General features: G+C 35.2%; 1 long non-coding RNA gene across 1 annotated transcript; it reads left to right on the top strand.

Annotated features, from left to right (window-relative positions):
* The first annotated feature begins 738 nt into the window (after window positions 1-738).
* LOC121219859 (uncharacterized) lies at window positions 739-3,101 on the top strand. The gene is made up of 2 exons (XR_005916865.1): window positions 739-794; window positions 2,953-3,101. It is a non-coding gene; the product is annotated as an uncharacterized lncRNA (long non-coding RNA).
* The last annotated feature ends 22,684 nt before the right edge of the window (window positions 3,102-25,785 follow it).

Below are 25,785 nucleotides of genomic sequence, written 5' to 3'. Positions count from 1 at the left end.
CCGTGTCCTCAGCCCGTGTAACTCTCTATTTATGACGTCATGAACTAAATTAAGGTCACATGGCCTGTAACACCCCAAATTTGGGCCTAGAAGTATTAGGCCTTGAGTGCAGGTCCGTAAGGAGGTTGTATATAGGTATTTAATTGTGCAATGAAATGACACAATTAAATGTCTGCTTTGGTGATTAATGGCCCTGAGAAGTGTTGGAGAAATCTTGGGTTCAAACTTGGGCTTTAGCAAAAATTTTGGTATTAAGTGAAAAAAAACTGGATGCTTGGATGAGGGTTTTTAAGTTATTGTGTTAAATAAATGACACAAGGAAGCTTGTAGTCTAGTGGTTGTGGCGTCATTAAGGTTGTATGGGAGCCTAGGTTCAAGCCTTGGCTCTTGCAATTTATTTTAGTTTTTTTAAGGGAACCTGGACTTTGGCCTTTAGACCTTATAATTAATTGGGGATAAAATATGACACAAAAAGCCTTGTGGCTTAGTAGCAAGTAGCGTGTGGAGCATCTGAGGGGAGGCATGGGTTCGAATCCCATGGCAAGCAAGGAGCATTTATTTTACTAACAGGGGGCGGCAAGAGTTGGTGTTGAATTTAAACCCTGATGTTGGAGGGATCCCACATCGGGAAGCTAACATAAAAGTGGATGCGAAGCTGGCTTTAAATAGAGAGAACCATGAGGAGAGTAGAAGTACCTTTCTTGGCTGATCCCTTTCGCTGTATGGCGTGCTCGTTTGGGTTGGGCATCGGCTAAGAGTGCACGGAGCGTGGATTAACTCCAGTCCCCTATCAGGTGTGTATTTCTTACTACTTTAGCTGTAAGATGGCTACTTCGGGCTGCGATAGGCCGAAAGGGGTCATGTGGGCCTAATGGGCCTACGGGCCCAATTGGATAAGTTGTTTGATTGTGTAGTAAATATTGGGCTAGGCTAGGTGAATCTAATATTTGTGGCTAGATTTGGGCTAAAAGGGCCACACGAGCGTGTGGGCCCATTTGGGCCGAGAATAGGCTTTAGGGCCATTAGTATTGTTATCCATGTTTAGAATACTTTAGTTTACCAATTATTGAAATACCCTCGACTTGTAAAATTACCAAAGTACCACCGATTTACATAATTATCGTTTTACCCTCGATTTACAGAATTATCATTTTACCCTCGATTTATAGAATTACTATTTTACCCTTGATTTATAGAATTACTGTTTTACCCTCGATTTACAAAATTACTAAAATACCACTGGTTTACAAAATTACCAAAATACCCTCGATCAGCAAAATTACCAATATACCCTGGTCTGTAAAATTGCTAAAATACCCTTGGTTTGTAAAATTACCAAAATATCCCTAGTTTGTAAAGTTACCAAAATACCACTGGTTTGTGAAATTACCGAAATACCCTTAATTTGTAAAATTGCCAAAATACCCTTGATTTACAAAATTACAGAAATACCCTTGATTTTTTAAAAATTATAGAAATACCATTAGTTTACAAAATTACTGAAATACCCTTGGTTTGTAGATTTACCAAAACACCCTTGTAGGGTGAAATGACTAAAATACCCCTATTAGGTAAAAAGACCGTAAAGCCCCTGTAGGGTAAAGTGACCGTAATACCCCTGTATGGTAAAATGACTAATATGCCCTTATGTTCCGTATGACTGATGTGCTTAGGATTTACATATATTGATATTGGATTAGCTAAGTTTGAGTGACAGGTGGTGGTTATCGTAGGCGATTGATTTTGGAAACGTTTCAACTTCAACTCGTAACAGGTGTGTACTAACCCTCATAATAGCTTAGATTAATATTTGCTGAGAAGCTGAAATGCTAAAATACCGGTATTTCGGGAACTTGTAATGTTGCGTTTGGGAATAGATGTGATAAATACGAAAAGATCGGTGTTTGGATCGATGGAACATGTAAGAACTCAATTTTGTGCACGATGGTAAGTTGGGCCTCAATGGGATGGAATCGGGCCCAATGGGCTTCGGGCCCATTTGGGAAAAACTGATAGAAAATGGAATATGGAAAAGTTGCATGTTAACACAGTTAGTACTGTTGTAAAATTTGGATTAAGTGGGCTTAATGGGCTAAATCGGCATTCGTAGGGCCCATTAGAGGTTTTGGGCCCAATAGCCCGAGTTTGATAAAGCGGGTTAAAGATCATTGTTTAAACACTCGAAAATATTGATAATTGTTGATGAACATGGAAAACCTTGATATTTGGTAAAATTACGAAATTACCCTTAGAATATGAAAAATGATTGTTTTGCCCTTGTGGGCAAGTGACTGACTTGGACTGTGTGGTTGACGGATTTTGATTGTGAATATATGTTGGTGATATGAATGATTTGACTGTGACTGTTTGATTCAAATATGGGCATGACATTCTGCATACATGACATGTTGCATGGGTTGGGTTTTATAAATGGAGGAAGTGCTAAAAGGGTTATGCCCCAGTTTACCGAAAAGGGCTTTGCCCTAGTTTACAGAAAAGGGCTTTGCCCCAGTTTATCAAAAGGGCTTTGCCCCAGTTATTAAAAGAGGCTAGGCCTCCAGCTATATGATAAAGCAGCTATGCTACCAGTGGTGTGTTGGTTGGGTGGGTTGAATCATTCCCCACATGGTGTGTTCGTTGGTACGGGTGGAGAGTAGCGGATGGTGGGTCGAGTAGTCTCCCCAAATGGGCTTGCATACATCGATTGACATTACATGTGATATTGAAATGGGCCTAAGGGCCATACCATTTACAGTAAAGGCTTTGGCCCAGAGATATGATTTATGATAAGGCTTCGGCCCAGTAACCGTTAAACGAAAGGCTTCGGCCTAGTATATGCCAAGACTAAATAGGGCTTTGGCCCAGATTGTACTAACACTGTGTTTTCACTGTTTGTTTTATTGGGATTACACACTGAGTTTTCGTAAACTCACCCTGTTTCTAACTGTGCAGGTAATCCCTAAGCTTAGATGGTTTGGAGCTGCGAGGGATTTGGAGATGGCCGCACTACTGTTTCTAGTTCTTTAAATTGCAATAAGTAGCCGATTTATTTCTTTATAAGTTTTATCTTATTAATATTATTATTTGGTTTTGGGTTGTAATAAGGCCATTTTAATTATTTTTCTGGGATTATTTTATTTTATACCCTATATTTTTCTGATAACAATATGAGTTAGACCTAGGGTGCATTTCCAAAATGATAATTGTTTTCAAAATAAATGCAACGATACAATTAATTGGTTTATCAAAAATATCTACTTAAATCAATTCCAACTCGTTTTTCTTAAAACCTAACCTAGCACCAAAGTGTGGCAATGGTTGTGGGCATGTCTAGGATTGGATCCAATCAAGAGCATTGGTACTTAAGCAGCCTTCATGGCTCACCTACTCTGTTTCGGATACCTACCTGGTGCACAGCTTCCATTCACTTTATTAACTTAGCAAAGACTATCTTTTAGAACACTAAGAAGGACGTTGAAAGAGGCATTGGTTTTCTTAAAAACTTCAATGTGACACGTCGGATCCGGCCATAACGTCTGGGCCGGGTTTGGGGTGTTACATGGCCAAGTCAGACACCCGTGTGCTTAGGCCGTGGCCTCTACACGGCTGAGACACACGACCGTGTCTCTGCCCGTGTGTTTACTACTAAGCATTCTGTTTTACCAAATTAGGGTACAGGGGACACACGGCCGGATCACACGCTCGTGGGGGCAGACCATGTGTGACACATGGTCTAGACACACGCCCGTGTGCCTACCCGTATGGACAACTTTGAGGCTATTTTCCATGCCAGTTTCCACCCTTATTTGCACATACACATACATGACTTCAAAGGCATTTAGCATGGCATAAGTGAGCACTTGAACATACACATACAAGACATGACCGTGATCATTTCATCTTTACTTATACATGCATAAGACTTCATACTTTGTCAAGCCCAACTTACAAATTCTCATTTAAGCCATGTTTATCATCATACTAAACAAATGCCAATTAAATCATCAAGCATTCATAACCACAACACATCTCATCACATTCACACAACCACCAACCACATCACCATTGCATGGGCACATGTATACTTAAATAAATAGGCTTACAACCAAATAATCAATATAAGCCACATCTCATTGCCTTATACAAAATGAATCAAATATCAATATAAGCCAATATAAACCAATTTACATGGCTTTACACTACATCAAACCCTTAACCATTACAAGCCAATACATTTGGCTAAATCGTAATGACATATTCAAAATTGACTAAGTCCCTATGCATGCCATAAAATTAAGAGGTTTGTATTCATTTTTACCCACGATGATAGCTTGATAGTGTGATGGCATCTTTGGCAGTCTGTAACACCCCATACCCGAGACCGTTGCCGGAGTCGAACACGAGGTGCTAACAGACTTAATTCATTTATTTTCACAGTCCATTTTAAAAATTTCCAGACAAGCTGGCTAACTGCATCACTGCCACCTTAAAAATCATATCTTGAGTTCCAAAACTCGAAAACCAGTTTCGTAAATTTTACCTAAAATTAGACTCATATATCCATCTACAAAATTGTTTCTAGAATTTTTGGTCCAGCCAATTAGTACAGTTTATTAGTTAAAGTCTCCCCTATTTCAGGGTTCGACTACTCTGACCTTCATGCATTACGACTTAGATATCTCCTTGTACAGGGCTTCAATACTTATGCCGTTTGTTTCTAAAGAAACTAGACTCGAAAAGAAATCTGTACATATAAGGCATGACTTCTAATTATCTCTGGTTAATTTATAGAGAATTTCCGAATTCGGAATAGGGGATCCAAAAATCGCTCTGGCCCTATTTCACGAAAACTTAACCATCTCATAAAATACGGCTCATATGATCATTTCGTTACTTTCATATGAAAATAGATTCATCAAGGTTCGATTACATAATTTATTCACTATTTAATTCCATTTTTACTATTTTTAGTGATTTTTCAAATCCACACCACTGCTGCTGTCAGCATCTGTTTTTAAGGTAAACTTTACCTATTTCATGGTTTTCCATGAATCAACTAGAATTTGTCATACAAAGCACCAAAATGATCATGATTAACCATTCCAATGGCTAATCGTTACCAAACATTTTCATACCTCTCAATGAACAACATACAAAACGATTATAATGCTATGCTCAAGTATATATATAAGCCATTTTCGCATGAATTTGTACAAAACCAAAGGGTACATGACCAACAACAAAACGGGTAGTCCTATACATGCCATTTTCAGAGTTCAACCAAAAGTGTACCAAAAGGGCTTTGATAGTGTGGGCGACTTCGACTTTGACACTCCCGAGTCTGATAGCTGACGAACCAAAATCTATAAAACAGAGATTTATAGAACGGAATAAGCATTTAATGCTTAGTAAGTTTTGAGCAATGAAATTAGGCACAATTGAAGTATAGCATTCATATGACTAAACAGATAATTCATATACACATATTCTCAAATCATTCCTACTTCACATTTCCAACCCTTATATTCATACATAAGGGATCAACTTAACCAAAGGCCGGAAGCTTATTAATCGACTGAGCGAATAATATTTAAAAGGAATAAACTATTCCAATGCATATACAAAGCATACCTCATCATTGGGATTTTACGAGCGTATTCATTGAAATTATTACAGCAAGATCGCTCATTCCCCAACCAAGTACCTTCGGGATTTAGCCGAACATAGCTACTCACTCAAATGCCTTCGGGACTTAGCCCGGTTCTAGTAACTCGCGCAAATGCCTTCGGGACATAGCCCGGATATAGTAACTCGCACAAATGCCTTCGGGACTTAGCCCGGAATTAGTCACTAGCACAAATGCCTTCGGGACTTAGCCCGGTTATCATCCGAATATTCATGCACATATCCATAAATCATGACACATCAATATTTCATTTTCATAATTAGAATTCAAACACAAGTCACTTATCAAGCATTACCATTTTTGGCTCAATAGCCACATACAAGAGCATGATTGTGATTTGCTTATAACATGATCTAATCAAACCATAATCTAAGTTCCATTACTCGAAAACTTACCTCGGATGTTGTCGAATGATTTTGACGGCTATTCGATCACTTTTTCCTTCCCTTTATCGGATTTAGTTCCCCTTTGCTCTTGAGCTTAATTTAACAAACAAATTGATTTAATCATTTGAGCATCAAAAAGAGAAACTCAAGGTACTTAGCCCATATATACATTAGACATTAGAGTCACATATATATGAAATCATGAATCAAACTCAACATATTAGCCCACACTCTCATTTAGCCAATTATCTAAGCCAAGATAAAAGCATCAATATGCTTGCCTCTAACCGAATACATGCAACACCAATCTATCTCATGTGGCCGAATATGCATGTCTATGTTGAGGCCAATTATATACTTAATACATTCTACAAATATGGTTACTTGTATTGACTAAATACCATTTTGTTTCAAGTTCAAAACTCGGCTAATACCATATATACACTAGTAATCACATACTACCATTGCACTTCACCTTAATAGCTAGCTTAGCAAACATTAATTTAACATATAATTGTTCATAACACAATTAAAGCATCCTCTCCATTCCATCGATTCAAAACACATACATTACTCAATAATGTTCAAAATCATATTCGGCCTTAGTACACCCTTGTTAGCCGATTTTTCTTCATTTAGCAACTAGTGCACATATGTGCTCATTTGCTAGACTCTACTTCACCTAACTACCCTTTCTCATCCAAATAACATGAACAACATTTACTCTTGACATCAAGCATTCTTTAATTCAGCTATTACTAGTATGAGCTTTAACCATTCATATTTTTAGAAAGACCAAGTTCTTTCCTCAACACATTCATCATCAAGATTCAAGTAAAACAATCAAAATTCCTTCCCTTATAACCATAGCCGAAGGCTCTATTCACCCATCAATAGTGGAAATTTTTGCATGGGCTAAGCAAGAACCATGATAATTTACCTAAAACAAGTAATTATTTCACAATTTCAACACAATATACTAACCTTCCTAAGGATTCAAGTGACCGAAATTCTTCCCCTCCTTTGTTTCTTCTATTCGGCCAAGTTGAACAACAAAGAAAGAACTTTGTTTTTCCTCCTCTTTCTCTAGTCACGGCAATGGGGAGTAAGGGGGAGACAACTTTGGTTTCTCCTCCCACTCACCTCATGTTTTATCATTCTTAATTCACTATTTTATTTTCTAAACCCATAATGCTAATAGAAAATTCATATTATCATCTATGACCCATCCATGGCCGGCCACTACTCATAATAAATGGATATTTGACTTGCAAACCCTTCATTCTTATAACATGCATTAATTGATCCTTATAGATTAAACTATCACATTTTAAAAGTGTCATACATAAGTCCTATTAGCTGAATTCACATGCAATCGACTATATCGAAGCTTAAAACTTCCACACATTCATATTCACACATTTTAGACAATAAATATCATATTCAAATACTTCAGTGATTCGGTTTAACGGTCCCGACACCGCTTTTCGACTAGGGTCAAATTAGGGCTGTCACAACTCTCCCCCACTTAAGAAATTTTCGTCCCCGAAAATCTTACCGGTAAATAGGTTTGGGTATCGTTCTTTCCTAGAGTTCTCGGGTTCCCAAGTAGCTTCTTCCATCCCGTGTTTGAGCCATAACACATTTACTAAAGGAACCTTTTTGTTTCGCAACTCTTTCACTTCACGAGCTAGGATACGAATTGGTTCTTCTTCATAACTCATATCTACTTGAATTTCAACCTCGGAGGGACTTATTATGTGCGAAGGATCAGATCTGTAACGTCGAAGCATCGAAACATGAAAAACGTTGTGGATCCTTTCAAGTTCAGGGGGTAAAAGCAACCTATATGCAACTGGACCAATTCGTTCAGAGATTTCATACGGCCCAATGAATCTCGGACTCAATTTTCCCTTCGGCCAAATTTGAGTATCTTTTTCCAAGGTGAAACTTTAAGAAACACTTTGTCTCCCACCTGATACTTAATGTCTTTTCGTTTCAAATTCGTGTACGACTTCTGACGATCTGTGGCTGCCTTCAGACTTTCACGGATTACTTTTACTTTCTGTTCAGCATCTTTAATCAAATCAACTCCGAAAATTTTACTTTCACCGAGCTCGGTCCAAAACAATGGTGTATGGCATTTACGACCGTACAAAGCCTCGTAAGGTGCCATCTTAATACTTGATTGAAAACTATTGTTGTAAGCGAATTCAATCAAAGGTAAATACCGCTCCCATGAACCACTAAACTCGAGGATGCAACATCTCAACATATCCTCAAGTATCTGAATTATCCGCTCGGATTGACCATCGGTTTGGGGGTGAAAAGCGGTGCTAAAATGCAATTTGGTACCCAAAGCTTCTTGCAATTTCTTCCAAAATCGTGAGGTGAATCTCGGATCTCTATCCGACACAATAGAAATAGGTACCCCGTGTAATCTCACAATCTGAGAAACATACAATTCAGCTAGTTTATCCAATGAAAAATCCGTGCGTACGGGGATAAAGTGAGCTGACTTAGTCAGTCTATCAACAACAACCCAAATCGCATCCTTCTTACTTCCCGACACTGGCAACCCAGATACAAAATCCATCGTGACTCGTTCCCACTTCCATTCAGGTATCATGATCGGCTGCAGTAAACCTGTAGGCACTTGATGTTCCGTTTTCACTTGTTGGCATATTAAACACTTCGAAACAAAATCGGAAATGTCTCGTTTCATGCCATGCCACCAAAACTGACGTCTCAGATCGTTGTACATTTTCGTACTCCCCGGGTGAATTGACATTCGGCTACAATGAGCTTCGTTCAGAATCATCGAAATAAGTTCTGAATTTCTTGGAACACACAAACGACTTCTGAACCTCAAACAATCGTCATCATCAATTTGAAACTCTGATTCCATATTCGAAACACATTCAGCCCGTTTTACGACCAATTCATCGTCGACTTTCTGAGCTTCACGAATTTGATGAATCAACAATGGTTTGGCCTTTAATTCTGTTACTAACACATTGTCGGATAGAACAGACAAGTGTACATTCATCGCTCGTAAAGCAAATAGTGATTTACCACTTAAAGCATCCGCAACCACATTAGCCTTTCCCGGGTGATAGTCAATGACAAGTTCATAATCTTTCAACAACTCGAGCCAACGTCTTTGTCGCAGATTCAAGTCTCTTTGAGTCATCAAATATTTGAGACTTTTGTCATCCGAATATACATGGCACTTCTCACCAAATAAGTAATGTCGCCATATTTTCAAAGCGAATACGATGGCAGCTAGTTCGAGATCATGGGTCGGATAATTTTTCTCATGTGGCTTCAATTGTCTCGACGCATAAGCTACAACTCGACCCTCTTGCATCAATATGCAACCCAACCCAAGTAGGGATGCATCACTATAAATGACAAACTCTTTGCCTGATTCGGGCTGCACTAGCACTGGAGCTTCGGTCAAGTAAGTTTTTAGTTGATCGAAACTTTTTTGACATTTTTCTGACCATTCGAACTTAACATCTTTCTGAAGTAGCTTCCTCATTGGTGTGGCTATCATCGAGAAACCCTTTACAAACCGTCTGTAGTAACTGGCAAGTCCCAAAAAGCTCCGAACTTCAGTAATATTTCTTGGAGGCTTCCAGTTAAGTATGGCCCAAATTTTGTTCGGATCAACTCGAATACCCGATGCAGATACCACATGACCCAAGAAGCTAACCTCTCTTAACCAGAACTCACACTTACTGAACTTAGCATATAACTGCTTATCCCGTAAAATTTGCAACACTAATCCCAAGTGTTCAGCATGATCGGTTTCATTTCTCGAATAGACTAAAATATCATCGATAAACACAACTACAAACCGATCCAAATACGGTCTGAAGATCCGATTCATCAAATCCATAAATACCGCGGGGGCATTAGTGAGCCCAAACGGCATCACTAAGAATTCGTAGTGACCGTATCTCGTTCTGAAAGCAGTTTTGGGTATATCCGAATCTCAAATTCGCAACTGATAATAACATCTGGTGAGGAAGCATCCTCGCGTGCGTGTATAGCGTAAGCTCTAGCAGGAGCACGAGCCTCAGATCTGGTTGTAACATCTCTAGATCCTCTCTGACTGCCACTAGCATTGCCCGTATTTCTAGATGGTCTACCCCGAGCAGTAGTAGCACCAGGTTTCCCACTCTGATTTACGTTCTGTTCAGACAATCTCGGGCAATCTTTAATAAAGTGGTCAGCTGATCCGCACTTGTAACAGGAGCGGTCATGGAATCTACAACTCCCCGAATGCCATTTACCACAATACTGACACTCTATTCTGTCTCGACGATCATTTCCAACACTGGCGACCGAAGTGACTCGTGCACTCACAGGGGGTCGATCACGATCTCGTCTAGAAAAACCCGAAGTGTCTCTAGATCGGCCTAAATCATCTCTAAATTCCTTCGATGACTGTTGAAAGGGCCTCCCCGAAGACCTCTTACGAAACTCCTTTGCTCCCATATTAGCTTTTCTTTTCTCCATACTGAGCTCCTCGGCTTTGCAAGCTCGCTCGACAAGTACCACAAATTCTCGGATTTCCAAAATGCCAACATACAGCTTTATATCATCATTCAGTCCATCCTCGAAACGTTTACACATCATGGCTTCTGAAGAAATGCATTCTCGAGCGTACCGGCTAAGCCTTACAAACTTTCGTTCATAATCGGTAACTGACATGGAACCTTGTTTAAGTTCAAGAAATTCCTTCCGTTTTTGATCCATGAATCTCTGACTGATATACTTTTTCCGAAACTCGGTTTGGAAAAACTCCCAAGTTACTTGCTCCCTGGGCACAACAGAAGTCAACGTATTCCACCAATAGTAGGCAGAATCACGTAGCAAGGAGATAGTACACTTTAGGCACTCATCGGGTGTGCAAGATAGCTCATCGAGTACCCGAATAGTGTTGTCCAACCAAAATTCAGCTTGCTCGGCATCATCGCTGTCCGTAGCTTTAAATTCAGTAGCCCCGTGTTTTCGGATTCTGTCAACTGAGGGCTTATTTGACCTTATTTGGTCAGTTGCCGGAGGTATTGTAGGTGCGGGGGTGGTATTAGTCGGGAATGGAGGTTGTGGAGCAGCCGTATTAGTTCGAATGTATTGGTTGAACCAATCATTCATCACGCTATAAAAAGCTTGTCTAGCTTCATCATTCGGATTACTAGCAATAGGTTGAGAGTCCGCCGGCGCTGTCCCTTGTGCGGGAGCAGGCGCTACACTCTCAAGATCATCAGCTATCGCTCGGTTGGGATCGGGATCCATTACTATAAATAAACACATTTTTCAATTGTCAGAAATCACCACACTATCAAATAATCACATAATGGCATGTATAGCTAGACCCAAACGTATTACGGTAGTCCTAGAATCGACTAAACCGTAGCTCTGATACCAATTTAATTGTAACACCCCGTACCCGAGACTGTTGCCGGAGTCGAACACGAGGTGCTAACAGACTTAATTCATTTATTTTCACAGTCCATTTTAAAAATTTCCAGAGAAGCTGGCTAACTGCGTCACTGTCACCTTAAAAATCATATCTTGAGTTCCAAAACTCGAAAACCAGTTTCGTAAATTTTACCTGAAATTAGACTCATATATCCATCTACAAATTTTTTTCTAGAATTTTTGATTGAGCCAATTAGTACAGTTTATTAGTTAAATTCTCCCCTGTTTCAGGGTTTGACTACTCTGACCTTCATGCATTACGACTTAGATATCTCCTTGTACAGAGCTTCAATACTTATGCCGTTTGTTTCTAAAGAAACTAGACTCGAAAATAAATCTGTACATATAGGGCATGAGTTTTAATTATCTCTGGTTAATTTATAGTGAATTTCCAAAGTCGGAACAGGGGATCCAGAAATTGCTCTGGCCCTGTTTCACAAAAACTTAAGCATCTCATAAAATATGGCTCATATGATCGTTTCGTTAATTTCATATGAAAATAGATTCATCAGGGTTCGATTACATAATTTATTCACTATTTAATTCCATTCCTACTATTTTTAGTGATTTTTCAAATCCACACCACTGCTGCTGTCAGCATCTGTTTTTAAGGTAAACTTTACCTATTTCATGGTTTTCCATGAATCAACTAGAATTTGTCATACAAAGCACCAAAATGATCATGATTAACCATTCCAATGGCTAATCGTTACCAAACATTTCCATACCTCTCAATGAACAACATACAAAACGATTATAATGCTATGCTCAAGTATATATATAAGCCATTTTCGCATGGCTATCCAAATTTGTACAAAACCAAAGGGTACATGACCAACAACAAAACGGGTAGTCCTATACATGCCATTTTCAGAGTTCAACCAAAAGTGTACCAAAAGGGCTTTGATAGTGTGGGCGACTTCGACTTTGACACTCCCGAGTCCGATAGCTGATGAACCAAAATCTATAAAACAGAGATTTATAGAACGGAATAAGCATTTAATGCTTAGTAAATTTTGAGCAATGAAATTAGGGACAATTGAAGTATAGCATTCATATGAAATTAGGCTCAATAGCCACATACAAGAGCATGATTGTGATTTGCTTATAACATGATCTAATCGAACCATAATCTAAGTTCCATTACTCGAAAACTTACCTCGGATGTTGTCGAACGATTTCGACGGCTATTCGATCACTTTTTCCTTCCCTTTATCGGATTTAGTTCCCCTTTGCTCTTGAGCTTAATTTAACAAATAAATTGATTTAATCATTTGAACATCAAAAAGAGAAACTCAAGGTACTTAGCCCATATATACATTAGACATTAGAGTCACATATATTTGAAATCATGAATCAAACTCAACATATTAGCCCACACTCTCATTTAGCCGATTATCTAAGCCAAGATAAAAGCATCAATATGCTTGCCTCTAACCGAATACATGCAACACCAATCTATCTCATGTGGCCGAATATGCATGTCTATGTTGAGGCCAATTATATACTTAATACATTCTACAAATATGGTTACTTGTATTGACTAAATACCCTTTTGTTTCAAGTTCAAAACTCGGCTAATACCATATATACACTAGTAATCACATACTAACATTTGCACTTCACCTTAATAGCTAGCTTAGCAAACCTTAATTTAACATATAATTGTTCATAACACAATTAAAGCATCCTCTCCATTCCATCGATTCAAAACACATACATTACTCAATAATGTTCAAAATCATATTCGGCCTTAGTACACCCTTGTTAGCCGATTTTTCTTCATTTAGCAACTAGTGCACATATGTGCTCATTTGCTAGACTCTACTTCACCTAACTACCCTTTCTCATCCAAATAACATGAACAACATTTACTCTTGACATCAAGCATTCTTTAATTCGGCTATTACTAGTATGAGCTTTAACCATTCATATTTTTAGAAAGACCAAGTTCTTTCCTCAATACATTCATCATCAAGATTCAAGTAAAACAATCAAAATTCCTTCCCTTATAACCATAGCCGAAGGCTCTATTCACCCATCAATAGTGGAAATTTTTGCATGGGCTAAGCAAGAACCATGATAATTTACCTAAAACAAGTAATTATTTCACAATTTCAACACAATATACTAACCTTCCTAAGGATTCAAGTGACCGAAATTCTTCCCCTCCTTTGTTTCTTCTATTCGGCAAAGTTGAACAACAAAGAAAGAACTTTGTTTTTCCTCCTCTTTCTCTAGTCACGGCAATGGGGAGTAAGGGGGAGACAACTTTGGTTTCTCCTCCCACTCACCTCATGTTTTATCATTCTTAATTCACTATTTTATTTTCTAAACCCATAATGCTAATAGAAAATTCATATTATCATCTATGACCCATCCATGGCCGGCCACTACTCATAATAAATGGATATTTGACATGCAAACCCTTCATTCTTATAACATGTATTAATTGATCCTTATAGATTAAACTATCACATTTTAAAAGTGTCATACATAAGTCCTATTAGCTGAATTCACATACAATCGACTATATCGAAGCTTAAAACTTCCACACATTCATATTCACACATTTTAGACAATAAATATCATATTCAAATACTTTGGTGATTCGGTTTAGCAGTCCCGACACCGCTTTCCGACTAGGGTCAAATTATGGCTGTCACACAGTCTCTAACCCGAGCTAGCTAAATTAACCTATAAGACATGGGAAAGGATGGGGGTAAGCTATATAATATAGCTTAGTAAGTTCATATGTAAATAATAAACAGCTATTAACATTCATTTACTTTATCCATCCATAAGAGTACTATAATTTCAATTGGTATTAGATTTTAAGATTTCTACTTATTCATTCATAGCGCTTACTCCTTTAACTTATAAACACCATTTACATGCCTTGGCATTAGCCTAGCCACTATAGTCTCCCCATTATAACATATCACATTAACTAACAAGTTATTTCCATCCTCTTAATCACATGCACATTATTTGTGAGTAATCATAATTTTGACATATAGTTCAACCACCTTTCACTTGTCTAAGCTTGTATCTTACTATATTCTCATAATGTCATTATTTGGCAATTATGCCTATCTTTCTTTTCCTCATGTCCAATGAAACACAATTTAAATAAATGAACTGTAAAATATTACAAATCAATTAGGCTCCTAAGCCTATCACATGATCATTATCAAATCTTATCATGCATCCATTCATCATAAATATAGATCATTTGTCACAAGGTTATCAATGTTTCACAGGTATAACTTTTTCATGTACATTCTCACCAAGAATTCATCTTATACCAAACTCACTTCACATGAGTTCTGTGTACATACCTATACCACTCAAAATATGGTCACATACTTTTTCATTCTTAACATACCCGTTGAAATAAAATTCAAGTACATAAACATGTTAGATCACATTTCAATTCGGCCCAACAACCTAACATGTAATCATCATTTATATTTATCATATATCCAATATCACAAGTATGTGCACTATCAATCACAATGGGTAATAAACAATTATTTCCACAATAATCATGAATTTACAATTATAGGCTTACGCACATGCCTATTTACTCGTAGTAATTTCATTCTTAAACTCATCTTTGATTTACCCATTGAACCATATTGGAATACTAAGAATGCTTAGGGATCTCATACTCATAGTACTGTATCAAATGCCATATCCCAAATATGGTCTTATATGAAATATCATATCGATTCCATGTCCCTCACATGGTCTTATACGAAATCACATACCAATGCCATATCCCAAATATGGTCTTATTTAGAATCTCGGTAGCCCTAATATCATGACATTTGTATTCTACTCTTGAGGTTAAATCAGGATTTCCTATTTCTCGAAACTTCGTAAAAATCATCATTATTAAATTTTATAAAAACAAATGCATACAATTCATGCAATATTGAAATATTAAATATATAACATAAGGTTGCATTATTTTACGCATGAACTTACCTCAACACCAAAATGGCAAAAGGGACCTAACCTTCAATTTCTTGTTTTCCTCCGTTCTAGATCCAAACCTTGTTTTCTTTGATATATAATATAAAATTTAGTCTATTTATTAGTCACATTATTCAATGTGATCCAAAAATCATACTATGGCAAAATTACATTTTTACCCCTAAACTTTGTCATATTTACACTTTTTCCCCTAGGCTCGTAAAATGATTTTTATTCAATTTCTTTGAACTTTAAGCCTATCCAAATCATTTTCATAACTATAGCAGCCCACAGTTTCCACTAAATCACTTTTAGGACAAAATTTATAACTTTTACAAATTAGTCCTTTTTAGCATTTTCATTGGGAACTACTTAGTAAAAGTCGTTTAACACACAACAAACATTCATATTCCTCCCTTAAACATCAAAATACACACATGTAACACATGGGTAAATTTTTAAACATCAACCCTAGCTCAAATAAAATGGTAGAAATAGATCTTGTTACGAGGATAGCAAAAACGTAAAAATCATTAAAAACGGGGCTAGAACGAACTTACAATCAAGATTAGAAGATTAAAAAACCCTAGCCATGGTTTCTACATGCAAATTTCAGCCAAGGGGTTGAAGATGGACAAAAATTAGCTTTTAATTTTGTTTTTAATTAATTTTAATAACTAAATTACCAAAATGCCGTTAATGAAAAACTTTGGAAACATGCCTAAACATGTCCATTTTTGTCCATCAACTTAACCAATGGTTTAATTACCATATAAGGACCTCAATTTAAAATTTCATAACAATTGGACACCTCTAGCATGTAGAACTCAACTTTTGCACTTTTTACGATGTAGTCCTTTTGACTAAATTGAGTGCCCAAACGTCAAAATTTTCAATCAAAATTTTCAAAAAAATCATTTCATGAAATTGTAGACCATAAAAATATAATAAAAATAAATTTTATTACTTCGAATTTGTGGTCTCAAAACCACTATTTTGACTAGACCCCAAATCAGGATGTTACACTCAATGCACGTACGTTGAGGCGCTATCAGAGAGTTTCTTGCTAATTTGATTTTTTTTTCCGTTTGATGAATTTGATATAATTCTTAATATGGATTGGTTAACTCTACATGATGCTGTGGTTAATTGCAAATAGAAGAAAATAACACTGCGATGTAAGGATGTTGAATTGAAATATCAAGGCCGACTGATCTGACTTTTCGACTAATATAATATCAAAAATGTTAGTTTGAGAAATAGGGTGTGAAGAAGTTTTATCTTATATTCTAGATACCAAAGTGTTGGGATCCAAAATAGATGAAGTTCTGACAATTTGAGAATTTACAGACATGATTCCTAAATTGTTGCCTAGTTTGTTGTAACAGCTCGTTTTTGGTCAAATCAAAATAGTGGTTTTGAAACCACAAATTTGAGGTCAAAATAAGTATTTTATTATTATTTTAATGTCTACAGCATGAAAATATGATTGTGTGAAATTTCCGTTAAGAAATTTTATCATTTGAGTGTTTAATTTGATAAAAAGGACTAAATTGCGTAAAGTACAAAAGTGATGTTCTATTAGCTAAAGGTGTCTAATAGCTAAATAACTTTAAAATAAAGGTCTTTATATGGATATTAGCCCATTTATAATTTAGTGGATGTTAGTGGCATGGCATTTGGTGTAATTATTGAATATTTTTAAGGTTAATTATGGTAATTTGTAAATAATGTTAAATTAAATAAAATAAAATCAAAATTTATCCTATTATCATTTTCTCCAACCAATTACTAAGGCAAGAGAAGCATTTTTTTATCCATTCTAGCTCAATAGGTGAGTGGTTTTTGTCCCATTTTTAATAATTTCTACGCTTTTTGAGATCGTTGCAACTAGGTCAATCTAGCACAGGGACTATTTTGCAAAACTGTTAAAGATTTTGAATGATGGAATTGATGAACATATGTGCATTTTGGTGTTTGATGATAGATTATGAATGTTTGTTGTGAAATATAAAAGTTTTATAAAGTGATTTTTAGTAAAAATGCAAATTAGGGATTAAATTGTGAAATGTGAAAATTTAGTGGTTAAAATGTGAAATAAATGAAAAATATGGGCTGCTAGGGTATAATAGTAATTCGGCTAGCATGGGTTGTGGTTAAATTGCATAAATTTTTATTTTTGTGAAATAAGGACTAAATTGTAAAAGATGTGAAACATTAAGGGAAAATGTGTAAAAATGCCTTAAATTGAATTTTGAATTAAATTGAATAGAGAGGTGATTAAATAAGTTAATTTTGATTATATTTAGATCAAGAAAGGCGAAATACTAGCTTAGATCGGGGAAAGAACAAAGTTACAGAATAGTTGATCAGTGTCATCTTTTCTACGTGAGGTAAGTTCGTATGTAATAAGCATTGTTGTAATTATGCTTTAAATGCTTTGATATTGTATAAATTGTGTATTTGACACTACAGTCGTGTTTGAAGACTATTTGACTAATTATGGGCACTTAATGTGCGAAATCGAGATAACTTCAGTTATATATTGCACTTAGTGTGCGAGATTGAGATAGTTTTGACTATATATATATTGGCACTTAGTGTAAGAAATTAGTATAGCTACGACTATTTATTTGGCACTAAAAGTGCGAGTTTCCTGAGTATCCAAAAATATTTCGATGGTTTAATGGATATGTCAAAGATGTGAATGAGTATGAGTGAAATACGGGAAGGTATAGGTATGTACATGAACCGAGTAATACATTGAAAGGATGAAAAATTAAGGAAATTACATCTAAATTGATGGATGTAAATGTAGTAGGTTGGATATGTATTATTAGATATGTTATGTTATGTTTTTGGCTTAATTTGAGTTTGTATGATGAATTGATATAAATGCTATACGAACTTACTAAGCTATAAAGCTTACTTTGTGTATTTCTCTATGTTTTATAATGTTTCCAAAGCTAGCTCAGATTCGAGGACCATCGAAGATCGCTTCACACTATCCAACAATCACTTAGTACTTTTGAAATTGAGTTTTAGGTCATATGGCATGTATAGGGACTTTGGTCAATATGACATATGTTTTGTTTGTGAATTGAGCCATTTGAATGGGCATGTAAATGTTTATGTTTTGATATTGTATATACTGTAACAGCTAGGTTTAGACCCTATTCGAAACAGTGGTTTCGGGACCACAAATTTGTGTCAAAAATTATTTTAATATTATTTTTGGTGTCTACAACATGTTAATTTATATGTGTGAAATTTTTGTGATTTAATTTTATCGTTTGAGTGTTCAATATAATAAAAGGACTTAATCGCTTAAAATGTAAAATTGGCTAGCTATTTGTTCAAGTGTTATGTTGCTACGTTCTTTATAATGTGGGGTCCTTATGTTGATAATTAACCATTGGAAATATGCATGGATGGTAATAGGCTTATATTAATAAGTTTTATCATTATATTAATAAGGTTAAATTTGTAAATGTTTAATATTATGTAATAAAAAAATAAACAAAACAAATGGCCATGCATTTTCATTCATCTTTGGCCGAAAGTTCAAAGGAAAAAGAAAGAAAAGAGAAAGTTAGATTCAGCCCTTGTGTTCTTCAATTTAGGTATGTGTTTAGCTCAGTTTGTGATAATTTTTACGTTTTTGAGATCGTTGCTTTGAATACTAGCTAGCTCATGCTTGAATTTTTTAATTTGATTATGTATTCATGAATTGCCATTGATGATAGCTTGTGGTTTTTATTGTTTGATTATGGAAAATAAAAATATGTTGTTAGATTAATATGTTTAATTAAGTGATTTTTGGTAAAAATGTCTATTTAGGATTAAATCATAAATTTTTTAAATTGAGGGGTCAAAATATGAAATAAATGAAAGAAATAGGCTGCTATGAACTTTAGTAAAGTTCGGCTATACTAGAGTTTAATGAAATTATGTGTAATTTGTGTTTAGTGAAATAGGGACAAAATTGTGAAAAATGTGAAATGTTAGAGGTTAAAGTGCAAATTGCCCTTTTATGTGTTTTTGGGTGAATTTGAGTACATATGTGATTAAATAAGTCTAATTTATACTAAATTTATCAAGAAAGATGAAAATGGATTTGGATCGGGGGAAATCAAAAGTTGTTCAATAGTCACTCCAGTTCGTTCGTCTCTGTCCTAGGTAAGTTCATAAGTAAATAAATGCTGTTAAATTCGAATGTATATATTTTATAAGTGCCGAATTGAATTATTACAAATGTATGTGTGACAGCTCTAATTTGACCCTAGTCGGAAAGTGGTTTCGGGACCACAAAACTGAGTCACAAAATTATTTAAATGCTCTTTTCTATGTTTATTATATGTGAAGTATCATGTGTGAAAGTATCATGTCTAAATTTTGTCATTTGAATGTGAAATTATGAAAAAGGACTTATGTGATAAAATTGAAGAATGTGTTAGGAAGAAATGAGGTGACCGAATAATGCATGGCTTATTAAAAGGGAGGACTTGCATGTCAAATTGTCCAATTTAAAGCTAGTGGCCGACCATGATGATGATGATTTGTAATATATGCATTTTATATAGATAAGAAATATAATTATTAAATGTTTTATAATAAACATAATGAATTAATAAAAGAAAAGAAAGCCATACATCCTTGCCTTGTTCTTGCCGAATGTTTGAGAAAGAAAGAAGAAATATGCTTTGAGGATTTCGGCAATGTAGCAAGCTAAAAATTTAAGGTAAATTTCATGTAGTTTTTGTTAATTTTTAATAGATGTGTGATCCTTGTTTAATTAGTGTTAAAGCCCATGTTGAAATTTTGATTTCGGTTGAGGTATGTGCATTCGGTCATAGAAGAAATTGAATAAAATTTGGTTGTTTGTCTTAATTAAGGAGAGAAATTTATGAATCTATAATTGTAAGTGACTAAATGGTAAAATAATGAGTTGGAGGGACTTGTATGATCCTTGTTTAATTAGTGTTAAAGCCCATGTTGAAATTTTGATTTCGGTTGAGGTATGTGCATTCGGTCATAGAGGAAATTGAATAAAATTTGGTTGTTTGTCTTAATTAAGGAGAGAAATTTATGAATCTATAATTATAAGTGACTAAATGGCAAAATAATGAGTTGGAGGGACTTGAATGTAAAGAGATGGCATTCGGTTAAGAGTATCTTTGACAAATTTGGTTCTTGTTATTTTGCATGAACTTAGATTAATTTGTAAGGACTTGAAAATACTAATGAATATTCGGATGAAGTGAAATAGATAGAATGTTGAGTAATTACATGTTAAGGATGTTAAGGCTTAATTGTTAATGTCCGAATTCTATAAAGGGGGCTGTTATGCGAATTAATTTTAAGTTGTGTTATTTTATATGTATATAATATAATCTATGGGGTAATGTTAGCTGGATCAATTGATCGATTAAATAGTTGCTTTACTTTGATTCAAGCTCAAAACCCAAAGAACCGAGATTTGGATCGGGAGAGGCGAAGTTAGCCGAGTAGTCTACACTATTGTACGAAGTTGTCGAGGTAAGTTCTTAAGTACTTTAAATTCAATTCGGTATGCTTAGAATTTAAATAAACATAGTAAGGTAAAATGCTTGATTATATAGATGTATAAATATAATGTGATGGATATATGTTTGGAGAAATGATTAGAGCCGAATGTGGCTAAATTATTAATCCGAAATAGACATAGAAATATAATGTGCTGCATGTGTTTTGAATAAATAAATTGAGCCGAATGTGGCTATACTTTTTGAATTGAAATAGACATTGAGACAAGGTGCCGAAGGCATTTTCAAATGAAAGGATTGATGAAATTGATGTGTATCAAAGTAGTTGTGTTATGACTCATACTATGTGTAATCTTAGCAACGAGCTAAGTAATGAATGATTGTAACATCGGGCTAAAAGCCTAGCAGGCATATTGCAAGTGATATGATTCAGGTTATAATTCTAGCAAGCTACATGCTGGTATGATTTTTCGTGACTAAGAATTGATGTGTTATTAAACAAGTTAAAAATGAGTGTAAAGCCAAGTATGAGTTAAACTGTTATTAATTCGTAATAAGGAACACATGTGAATAGTTATGAGAATTTTTGTATGTAATTTATGATTGAATGATGGCTATGATTTAAATGATATTGATTCGGTATATCCAATTGAAGTATAAGTCATGAAAGTATGAGAGAACAGGTGAATTGTTTATCGAAATGTGATATTCGGGCCTCGGCCTAGCAAGCTTTAAGCTGGTGAAAAATATTATCTGGCTTCGGGCCTAGCAGGTTATAATGCCGGTGAAATGATATTGGGCTTCAAGCCTAGCATGCGGAATGCCGGTGAATGAGTTCAGACTTAAAGTCTAGCAGGCTTCGTGCCGGTGATGAATTTGGGTTCAAAACCTAGCAGGCTAATTGCCGATGATTTGATAAAAGTCTAAGACTATGAGACCTTGTGTTGAATCGGCAATTGAATTCGTTCAATATATTAACTTGGCCAGGTATGTGATATACACTTATACATGTTAGATCGATTGGAATTGAATCATGAATGTGAAATGAGAAGCATAGGTGAAGATGTCATATGTGTATGTGTGTATTCGGTCATGGTGAAAGGTTATATGAAGTATGTGAAATACCATTTAGATATGAATGATGAAAGTAACTGTGGTTATGAAATGGTACAATGGTTGAATTCGGTTTAATTAAAGTTGACACTGAAGTATTTAAATGCCTATGTCATATATGTGAGTAAGGGTAAAACCATCGTAAATTATCGATAAGGGTGGGCTATGTGCGGAACCATCTTATAATTACTAATTTGAATGGTTATGTGCGAATCATTGAGCATGATGTATTGTATTGAGATTATGCTTAAGTGAAATTATAGATATGTGATGAAATTGATTGGTGATATACATGTTTAAATATATGAATGCAAAGAATGTGTGAAAGAGTAAATTTGTAATAAATCTACTTGGGACAGCAGCAGTAACGAGAATTTAGAAAATCACCATAAATTGTGGGAGTTGAGTTAGAAGCTGAATAAATTATGTAATTAAAGATTAATGAGTCTAGTTTCTTATAAAAGAAACCGTGTAAGCAAAAGAATTGCTAATAATGGGATATTTGAAGTGGCGTGGGACAGAGTCAAATGAATTTGGGGTCCCCTGTTCTATTTTTAGAAAATCATTATAATTTGTAAAAAAATGGGTATAAGATAAAATTTATATGATTATACTCCTTAATGAGTCTAGTTTCAAATGAAATCAACAAGAACATATTTTGAATTTTGTACAATGAGAAATTTGATTTGTAGTGAAGGGTGGTCAGATTAGTCAAATCGTGAAATAGGGGAAACTTTAAGAAAAATCTGGTATTGATTGGCCAAACCAAAAATTCTGAAAATTTTATGGATAGAATATATATGAGTCTATTTTCAGGAAAGATTAACGGCAATTGATTTGGAGTTTCGTATCTCCAGTTATAAATATTTTAGTGACTGTTGCTCAGGAAGACAACTTATAGTGAATTTGTGATTATGTTGTAAACATTGATGAATCTTGTTAATGAGTTGCTTATTGTTTTCTTATGAACTTACTAAGCATAAAGCTTACTTCCTTTTTCTTTCCCATATTCCCTAGGGTTGCCAGGTTAGCTCGGGTTGGAGGTCGTCATAGATATTATCACATAGTCAAGTCAACGCTATCAGTGTAAGTAAATCTTAGTGTTTCGAGTCTATGGCATGTATAGGGTTGTAAAGTTGAGTATGTAATATTATGATTAAGCCAAAGACTTTGGCTTGTTATTAAGGTAGTTTGATTATTCATATGCTTGTATGTTATTATCTCCTGTGATGTGGTTTATAGCTTGTATATTTAGAATTTGAATTGTGATTCATTGTTGAGTAAGTAAATGATGCAAGACTAAGATATTGGTAAATATTTAATAATACCTCATGAATGTTTTGGGGCCTTGTAAGCCCGATTAAAGGATAATATACGCGTTTATGAAAAGTTTAAAATTGATCAAAAAAATTTACGGCCTAGTTTTATATAAATGGTTGGGTTTAAATCTAGTAGCACCTCGAACCCTGTTCCAGCCAGAGATACGGGTGAAGGGTGTTATATTTAGTGGTATCAGAGCATGATTTAGTCGATTCTCGGACTAACCTAGCTTAAGAGAGTCTAGCTATACATGCCATAGTATTACTCGTGATATTGTGATCTCCCGGCACTAAAAAAATTATTGGTTAAGACAGGAATGAGTTCCAACCGTGCAAATCTTGATAGAGATAAGAGTAAATTTTAGATTAATGAATCATGCTTGTGATATGCTGAAAATGGGAAAGGTATGAAAAGAAATTTATGATTCTTTTTACATGAACTAGTACTCATTTTGTGATACTAATGAGTTAAAGAATAAGGAAACGTGGAGTGAAATGAAAGTTAAGTTGTGATAAGCTCTTTCGTACATGTCAGTATTCACAGGATGATACGTACCTAACTCATTTGGCTTAGTAATTATGAGGAGAAAATTTGTTTAAAATGACAGAATGTATGAATAAATGCTTTTATTGCCTGGTTAGTAATCAATATATGCATGAGATTGACATTTATGTCTAGACTAATGAAGTCAAGATGTCGTAATGTTATGCTTTATAATCTCAGTTACAGATTCATAAATGTCACAATAGCATGAAAATTGTAATGAAAGATCAAATTGGGTGGAACGCAGGGAATGAGTACGATCATTTACTAATGAATTGACGAAAAAGACCATGGTTGGACCATGGAAATACATGAAATATGAAAACTAGTGTAAGACATGTCCGGGACATGCATCGGCCTCGTAGGTGCAAGTGTAAGACCTGTCTGGGACAGGCATCGTCACCGAGACAGAGGAGCTAGTGTAAGACCCGTCTGGGACGTGGCATCGGCTCAACTTGTGCTAAGCGTAAGACCTATCTGGGATAGGCATCGGCACGACAATAGTAGAGCTAGTATAAGACCATAGTTGGACTATGGCATCAAGTAGGCGATGTACTCAAAACCATAAGACGTTCTCCAATTTTATAAATAGTGACAAATGATCAAGATTAGATGTAGAAACTTGATAAGAAATTTTTGGTAATTTGGGTAAAAGAAATGAAAGTTTGAATTGAGATAAATTCACTTATGTTTTGCTGACATTCACAAGAAATAAAGTTGCATGTATTACTGAGATGTATGAAAATGTGTTCATAATAAGTTGGAAATTTTAAATGTTTGAATCAATGTGCGTAATGCTATGTTGTTGTTGAATGTGTACTTGCTTGAGAGTCAAAAGTTTAAAGGCTTTACAATTTTCGCCCCTTACCAGAATAGAGTTATACAGTGAGATTCTCGAGAGATACATTGCATGAGTTTGCAAAAGTGAAATTAAAGAGTACAATAGTGTAATAGTATGGGATTAGTGAAAACAGAATTAGACGGTTGAGTCATGATTGAATTATATTGATGGCTGAGTGCAGTAGTTATAGTCGGGCAGTTACTATGACTTCTTCGGGGCATTCTATGTGTATATTTATCTTCAGAAGTATATGTGACGGTTTAATTTCAGAAGGAATTTTTGTCATATGAGAACATTAGTTCAGCATACTAATAAACGAAAGCATCGTTAGTTTGTTTGGGTTATGTTTGACATTGCAATGTCTTTCTTTGGTATTTATTCCCATATGTGAATATGAAAATCAACAGAAAATCTGTATGATGCTAATACTCTGTTTCTACTGATTATTGTTCAGTTGAATATTTGTGAAGAGTATATTGTCTTTGTTACTATGGATTTCAGTAATTATGATTGACATTGTTCTTTTTGGACATTTTCTGGGATATCATCGGAATTGATATCATTCTATATGGGTGGTAATTTACTGATATTCTGTGTAACTTCAGACATTGAAATTTTGCTATATCGGTTTCTTATGATTTCATGTGATTATCTGTAAGAAATATTTATTTGACAGAGTTGATTATGTTTATTATGATTATAATTTCTGGCTTGAAATGTGAGAGTATAGTGGTACCGTCATCAGAGTTATAGAAGTTGTGATTCTGCATTGGTTGCTGTTTAAACCATATTTGATTCTCTTCTGTGTTCAAATATTTCATTAACAATCGGGATAATATTTATTATAGGGTTGAGACATTTTTCCTATTAAGGCTCAAAGATGTCTATCTGGTTAAG

The sequence above is a fragment of the Gossypium hirsutum genome, chromosome A03 (assembly GCF_007990345.1).
Source record: "Gossypium hirsutum isolate 1008001.06 chromosome A03, Gossypium_hirsutum_v2.1, whole genome shotgun sequence".
Taxonomy (NCBI): domain Eukaryota; kingdom Viridiplantae; phylum Streptophyta; class Magnoliopsida; order Malvales; family Malvaceae; genus Gossypium; species Gossypium hirsutum.
Note: the sequence above shows the minus strand (reverse complement) of the source record. Positions and strands in the feature narration are given on the sequence as shown.